Here is an 8,453-nt window from a genome sequence, read left to right as displayed (position 1 = left end):
AGGGGGGAGGGGGAAGGCCTTGGCTGTGGAGGGCGGGGCCTAAGCAAGGGTGAGGTTTGGGTGGTGGGTTGGGCCTGTGCTTAGGACCCACAGGGCTGGAAGAGGCCCTGGGGGCTATAGGGGTTGAGGCTTAGGCTCAAGGAACAGAAGAGGCCCAGGTGTGCCCCCCACCCCTGGTCTCAGAGGGCAGGGGACCTCGCCTGGGAGCCCAGCAGGCTTCCTGGGCTCAAGTGGGCAGGGCAATCGCCCTCTGCTCCTCTCTCGTTCCTCCCAGATGGCTCCTCCTGCCTGCCTCTCCTGATCTCACCAGGCCTCCCTCCTATGCCCCCAGGGACCCACATGGCCTGGAGGGGGCCTTGGAGTTGGGGTACCAGCTTGGGAGCTCAGCAGGCTCCCCAGCCCCAGTGGGCCAGGCGATCGCCCTCTGCTCCTCTCCCGCTCTTCCTGGAGAGTCCCTCCCACCTGCCGGTCCTGATCTCCCTGGCCTCAGGGGCGCTGATCCTGTCTGGCCTCCACTTCTCCTCCCCCTCAGTCCCTCTGCTTCCTACCAGTTCACTTTGGGGTTCCTCCCATCTCCTTGGGCAACAGAGTCCCCCACCAGCGGCTGGCAGGCGTCCTAGTTGTGGGGAGACGGTAAGTCCGTGTCTTCCCACACCGCCATCTTGACTCCACCTCCCAGCTTGCTTTTAATTAGTATTTGCTTTACATAACTTTTCCTATCTTTTACCTTTAGCTTTTCTGTGTCCTTAGATTTTAGGTGTGTCTTTTAAAAATCCAACTAAACAAATACTAACTACATTGTTGAGTTTAGTACATTTAGATTTATTTTTATTACTAAAATATTTGGATTTATTTCTTCCATCTTATTTCACACTTTGTTTCTTTTTTCCTCCTTTTTGACTTTTGGTTTCATTTAGAATTTTCTTTCCCCATTTCATTTTTCCTTCTCCATTCCTTTGTCTCTCTCTGCCACTTTCTGGCAGAGAAATATTTTCAGCCTTGTCTTCTAAGTCACCAATTCCTTTTTATCTGTCTCTAATTTGCTTTAACTTATCCACTGAAGTTTTGTTTTCAATAATTATATTTTTTGTTTTTAGAAATTATATTTGCTTCTTCTAATACACCTGGTTATTTTTATAGTCCCTTGTTCAGTGTACAAAATCTTTGCTTATCACAGTGTTGCAGTATGTTTCGCTCTAGTTTCTTCCAGAAGTTTTATAGTTATAGTTTTATATTTATGCTAGCTGAGTGACTCTTACATATCAGGCAAATGAGAAAATACCCACATGGAAATGGGTAGGAAAGATGGAGACATACTCTCACTGTAAACCAGTTCCTCCTCCCAGCACAATATCATATGGTCAAGAGGGAACCCTCAACTCTTGAGTGAACCCTCTCCTGAAGAGAGAAGGCTTTGGACCATGCATCTAGCATCCCAACTTTTTTTCATCCCCTTCCTTGTTACAAGAAGGATTTAAAATATTATGCCCTTTAACTGAGGGTATAAAGGGAGATAAGCAAGTACTGTTAAATTATCTAGTTTAATGCATGATTGAAGGCAATCTGCTGATGTTCTTTTATTTTTATTTTATTATTTTTTAAACTTTTTTTTGGCTGTGCCCTGCAGCATGTGAGATCTTAGTTCCCTGACCACGGATAGAACCCACACCCCTGCATTGGAAACATGGAGTCTTAACCACTGGACTGCCAGGGAGGTCCCCCAGTGTTCTTTTAATATCAGTAAGTGAGCAGTGATTTTAACTAATGTAAGTTTGAGTCTGTTAACTCCTAAATAAGACTACAATTACTAACCTAAAAGTAGTTAAATGAAAACCTATACAGCAATGAATATGAACAAACTATCGCTATTCACACAACATAGCTAAATCTCACAAACATAATATTGAGGAAAAAAAGCCAGACATAAAAGAATACATACTGTAATTCCATTAATCTAAAATCCTAAAACACGCTAAACGAGTCTAGAAGTCTGGTTAGTGATTATCTTCAGAGAGAATAAATGGGAGTAATGATTGGGAGGGGCCCCAAGGAGTGTTTTTCCTAAAGTTGTTCTATTTCTTCACTGGGGTGGTGGTTATGCAGGTGTGATCAATTTTAAAAATTCATTGAGTGGTACACATAGATGCATACACTTTTCTGTATGTATGTTGTATCGCAATACAAAGTTTAATTTAAAAAGTTATGTGAAGGAAGAAAAACCTTCTTTATTATGTAAGGTTTCGGCATGCCAGCTGTGTGTTGCACTTAATATGTTAAAAGGCTGAGTTAAAGATTCAAGATATTGCTTAAGAATTATTGAATACTGAAATAAGAAACTACTTTGGGTGACTAAATGTCTCAGACTGGCTTAAATAATACATGAAAGATGGAATGCCAAGATGGGATAAAGGGACTACACCTAGAGCTAATAGACACTGATTCTTGGCTGGCTGGTGTTCATTCATGCATTTAATAGTTCAACAAGTCTATTAAGCACTTATGATGTGTCAGGCATCATGATCATGGTACCATATACTGAACTGTAAAAATGGATGAGACATTGTACCTGACCTTTAGGAAGGCACACTCTCCAAGTGGAGGCAGAAATATAAATAAATCCCTGAAATCTATTCATCTAACTGAACATAATTAAAACATAATCCAGATATTCATCCTTCATATTCTTTCATTTCCCTTTCAATTTCTCTCTCTCCTCAGGCCCTTGCTCCCAGCTAGCTGTTAAGAGTCCTCCGTAGGATATCTGCTGGTGGCGGTGTGAAGTACTGTTAATACGGAACGCTTTTTTAAAAAATAGGTTGTTGTTGGTTTTTTGGTTTTTTTTTGTAAAAATAATACATGCTCATTGAAAACACAGACAAGGATATAAAAGAAGATAGCAATCACTGATAATCCTATTATGCAGGACAAAATTTGCTCTATTTTTTTTTTTGGTGTCTAGCCACCCATACCTTTTTCTCTGCATTTCTATCTAGCACTCTATTTTTTAAAAGAGAAATTATGTATACATAGTGTTTTGTAACTTGTTTTCTCCACTTTATATATCATGGACCTGTTTCCATGGTTTTAACAGAGATCTGTATTCTCACTTTAAGTGGCTACAAAGCATTCCATTGTGTGGCTGTACAACTATGTAACCTGAACCCTTTAATTGAGGCCCTTAACTAGTCTTCCTGGCCCTCCTCCAGGCATGTATATTCAGAAGGCCCTCTCTATTTGATTTTGTGAAATCAGAAGAACTGTCAGAGTAAAAAATGACACAAAAGAAAATGAAATGGAAATGGTTGATGAAAGGGACATTTTGCAATTATAAGTATTTTATAGTAATTTCTTGCAAATGAGATTGACCTTTTCATTCCTTTGAATCTCTGAAAGTGCCTGAGAGACTTAAAATCAAATTAGATTACACCTGTTTAGGGTGAAGTATCAAAGCTTCTGCAAGAGAACTCTTTACCTCAGTGTTTGTGGAGCTATAATAAATGTACTGAGGAGCCAGTGCTTCCTGGAAAGTCATTTTTGTTTTTGTCTTCTTTAATTTATTTAATTAATTAATTTATTTTTGGCTGTATTTGGTCTTCGTTGCTGTGCCTGGGCTTTCTCTAGTTGAAGCAAGCGGAGGCTACTCTTTGTTGCTGTGTGCGGGCTTCTCATTGCGGTGGCTTCTCTTGTTGTGGAGCACGGGCTCTAGGCGTGCGGGCTTCAGTAGTTGTGGAACGCAGGCTCAGTAGTTGTGGCTTGCGGGCTGTAGAGCACAGGCTCATAGTTGTGGTGCATGGGCTTATTTGCTCCACGGCATGTGGGATCTTCCTGGACCAGGGCTTGAACCCGTGTCTCCTGCGTTGGCAGGCGGATTCTTAACCACTGCGCCACCAGAGAAGCCCTGGAAAGTCGATTATTGGGACAGTCAATCAGGGAGAGACTCCACTGACCCCGATCTTCAGTGGTAAGGGAGTCAGAGGTTAGGTGTGGCTAAGGAACACCGAAAGTGTGCAGGATTGAGGACTGTGCATATGAGAAGTCAGGAGATTGTCTAGGGCTGTTCTAAACCTGCTCGGTAGGGCCCTGTTGGAGTTTTCGGAATATAGAGGGGACATGGTAGTCACTGGGGGTGTTTAAGATTAGGAAAGGGCCTGTGTCTGGCTGGCGCTAAGACCAAGAGAAACTTCAAGCTGTGGTTTGCAGGGAGAGGTGGGTGTGGATGTCTGCCTAGGTGTTCCAGAGGCTGATGACCGTGACGATGGAGGGGGCCAGGAAGAGCAGGTAGAGGCTGAAGAGCAGGGTGTCCATCATGTGGCTGAACCGCATCCACAGGCTGACCGAGTGCTGCTTCTGAGCCTCGTCCTCCTGCTGGGCCCTCGCTGACCCAGGGCACCCATTTAGCTCTGCCTCCCTGGGACCTGGCGCCTTCCCCACCAACTCCACGGGCTCCTTCACACCTACGGAGAGACAGAGACTCAGCTGTGGGCTGCCAAGGTCAGCTGGGGGGTTGTGGGGGCAGGAAGGAGGCAGGAGCAGAGAAGGGAAGGTGATGAGAGGACGCGTGGGCCGTGCTGATTTCCCTCACCAGGCAGGTGGGCAGGGCTGAGGCCCAGGCCCGTGTTCCCTTCTGGGGCGCAGCGGGGCAGCGTTTCCTTGGGCTGGTACAGTGTAGAAGCAGGGAATGGGGCCAGCGAGGCCTGGGTGGGGGCTGGGTGGTGGCCAGATGCAGCAGGTAGGTGATGAAGATGGTCTCCAGCAGGCGGATCACCATCAGTGACAGACACTGGGCAAAATAGACACCTGAAGGCAAAGCAAACTATAAATAAATCTGGGCAGATTCCTCACTACAATTTTTTTCCCCCAAATCCAATCTTTCCTCAGAATCCATTCCCTCCTTAAGTGGAGAGGCAGCGGTTCTCCTGCTACCTGCCTCCCACCATGTCCCCTGCTGCCTTTGCTTCCCCGGAAAGTGGGAGGGACCATACTGATGAGAGGGGGCGCCACTGGCAGGGAGTAAGTCATTCAACGTCATGAGCAGGAAGACGTTGTAGCCCAGCAGGAGTGTCATCTTGAATGGGGTGGGGTTCTCACTTTCTGCTGGCAGGAAGAAGCTGAGGGCGTCGGTGGCTATCAGAAAGCTCCTGGGCACCAGGGGGCTTATGACATAGAGACTGGGCCTGCGCCTGACGGCCACCTGGTGGGGAGGAGTGTGGAGGATGTGGCAAATAACCGATGCCAGAGGGCTCAACTCTCTCTCTCTCTCTCTCTCTCTGTATATATATATTTTAAATTTATTTTATTTATTTATTTTTGGCTGTGTTGGGTCTTCGTTGTGGTGTACGGGCTTCTCATTTCAGTGGCTTCTCTTGTTGTGGACCACGGGCTCTAGGCGTGCGGGCTTCAGTAGTTGTGGAACGCAGGCTCAGGAGTTGTGGCGCCCTGGCTTAGTTGCTCCACGGCATGTGGGATCTTCCCGGATTAGGGCTTGAACCCGTGTCCCCTGCATTGGCGGGTGGATTCTTAACCCCTGCACCACCAGGGAAGTCCCTCAACTCTATATTTGATTATCCAATCCTTGCTGATGTCCAGTTAGGCTGGCCATGGGATGACCTCGTTGGGTAACAGATGCATTTAATTGTGACCTCTTCTAAAGTGCCCCCAATTTTGTTGTCTAATTTTCCCTTATGTTCCACCTGCTGGGAACACAACTGTAGAATTTTAGGGGCAAGTGGGGCACTTTGGAGCATTGGACAGGACCGCCCATTCTTACAACAGCCCAGCTGCTCTTCCTCTCTGCAGGGCAGAGGCCTTGGGGATCCTTCTTGAGGGCAGTTATGGTAGGGGGTAGTTCCATACTACCAGCTTAACCCCCTGGAACTATTTTTACATCCCAAAGGGCCTTAGATCAAGAGGAAAATCACAGAGCAACTGGGCTCCGAAGTCAAACAGGGGCCCCTGGACTTACAAAGAACATGATCTGGTCATATAGGTTGCTGTCCACCAACGTCTCTGGGGTGGCCTTGTCGATATTCAGGAGCTACCACTCCCCCAGGTCAGAATGATGTTATGAGACGTGTCTGTTATCACCCACAATTCCTTATCCATGCCCAGGAGCATGCTGTCCACTGCAAGGGAGGCCGGGGCCGCTCAGTCCAGAAGTCTCCTCAAGTCTCCTGTACACAAGATTCAATTCCTCCTTCACTGAGCTTCTTCAACAAATTCTCTTCTCTGTCCTTTAAAGCAGGGCATCCAGGGTGTCTCAGATGGGTCACAGGACCAGCAATTCACATATGTGTGGGCTGCAGCATTGGGAGTTTCTTTGTTGTTGTTGAAGTCAAAGTTATGGGAAGATTAGATATGACTCAAACATGAGTCAAGAACTTTCCTGTTTTTCTTCTCAATTTCCCAATTCTATGATGTTGTTTTAGTGGACTCAGTCTTGAACAGCTCAATATTTTTATAATTACACACAGGCCTATTATAATGATTAATTTATCCAATTCTGCCACAGGATACCTGGTGGCATTCAGTTACGTTAATTACCAGTTTAAGTGTGTTAGCTATTAATGTTAAAAGGTTTGAACTAAAAATTATAGATGTGCAGCAACTCAGGGTCAGGTGGGCCTCTTTGGTGCAAGGGCCATCTAAGATCTAAAGTAGTAGTATTTATTTATTTATTTATTTAATTTATTTACTTTATTGAGGAATTAAAGCAGTAGTTCTTAACCCTCTCTGCACATTAGCACCACCTGGGGAGATATAAAAAATCACAGTAACTGAGCCCCACCTGGAACAATTAAATTGGAATTTCTGAGGTAATGCATAGTTATTGGTATTTTTAAAAAGCTTCAGTGGGTAGCCAGAGTCGAGAAACACTAATGTAAAACCTTCCTAAGTAACACCTACATCATTTAAATATCTTCCCCTTGAACCTTAAATGGTTACCAAAATGTGTCTCGCTCACCTGTGTAGAGGAGGGAACTGAAGGTGAACGTGAAGTTCTATTGGTCAAAAGGAAAGTGGAAGATGTCCAGATTACAGGTGCTGGTCACCTTCATTGGCCTGTCGTACTGTATTTGACCTTCGCTGCTGACATAGGCGGTGAGATCTGGAGGTCCCTGATCCACATCCACGCTGCTTGTGAGAGTCAGGGAGAGGTGGGTGCTGTGGGTGCCTTCATCAGCTTTTGACTCCCTTCCATCCCAGGTCTTCCCCTACTGTGCTCCTTTTGGGCTCTTTCTCTAAGGTCACTCTCTCATCTCTTCTGCTCATAGTGTTTTGTGGGAGCCACCTAACAGAGACTGTGCCCCAGTCTGAATCTGTTGGTGTCCCCATGCCGTGCACTGACCCTCAGCTGTTCTTTGCAGATGGGCTTCATGCTGGCTTTCCCCCACCCAGATACGCACGATTCCATGATGATGATGTCTGGGAGCCACAGGTTCTCAGCTGATACAGTGTGTATCATTTTTATGTGATCTTTTGTGTGATCTTCATCTCTTTCCATAACATTTAAGGTATGTACCCAGCCTGGGAACAAATATTCCCTCATGGAGGCAATCCCTCAGATGGATTGCCACCCTCTGTTAGTATTTTACCTACTCCTTCAGGGCTACTCTTTTCATAGACGCCATATCAAAGGAAAAAGACAGGGAGGGTAGGTTGAGGGTGTGGTGGAGGAGGCACTGGAGGACAGTGAAAACGTAGAATTGGAGAGGTGGTGTAATGGGACAGTTTGGTAGATCTCTATGCATTCAGGGAGAGAGGAGGTCTGTGTGTCCTGAGCAGTGGAATGTCTTTCTGTTTGTCACCAAAAGGAAATCAAAACACTGACATTATGGAAGAACTATTTAACATGTTAATTCTAATGTCCTTCAAGTGCCAGAAGGAAGTTCCTAGATGTCCTTCAGAACCACACTCTGGTCTTCCCGGTTCTTGCCCCATCTTACCTTGAAGCAGGAGGCTGATAGTGAAGCACAAGACGATTCCCCTCCTAGCAGGCCACCCCCCTTCCATCCTCCTCTTCTGGACTCTTCTCTGGGGACTCACCAGGAGCCCCTAAACCCTGGGGCTTAAAGGAGCTCGAACCACCCCTTGGTTCCTGGTTTTGAATACTGCTCATGACAAGTGACCACACCCTGGTGAGAGGCTGTGGCCAGAGAGGTCACAGCAGAGTGTCCTGCTTTGCCCCTGTCCAGGTATGCTTTCTGGGCTCCAGGAAGGGAGAAAGTTGGGCCAAGATTAAGGGAGAAGCATCCTGTTTGGCAGCTCTGTGCTGAGATCAATAACAAAATAACTCGCTTTAATAATAGAGCATGGGCTGGGGAAATATGAATTATTATTTTTCTAAGGCCAAGGAATCTTCAGATTTGGAAAGGTGACAATATGTAGTGATTTGGTTATGTATTCATTCAGAATAATTGCAAATACCAAATTATAAATCTTGATTCATAGCTTCA

General features: G+C 45.7%; 1 pseudogene; it reads right to left on the bottom strand.

Moving 5' to 3' along the window:
* Positions 1–4,224: 4,224 nt before the first annotated feature.
* LOC136121984 (5-hydroxytryptamine receptor 3C-like) lies at positions 4,225–7,462 on the bottom strand (annotated as a pseudogene).
* Between the last annotated feature and the right edge of the window lie 991 nt (positions 7,463–8,453).

The sequence above is a fragment of the Phocoena phocoena genome, chromosome 4 (assembly GCF_963924675.1).
Source record: "Phocoena phocoena chromosome 4, mPhoPho1.1, whole genome shotgun sequence".
Lineage (NCBI taxonomy): Eukaryota > Metazoa > Chordata > Mammalia > Artiodactyla > Phocoenidae > Phocoena > Phocoena phocoena.
The sequence above is the reverse complement of the archived record's forward strand: the minus strand, read 5'-3'. Positions and strand labels throughout refer to the sequence as shown.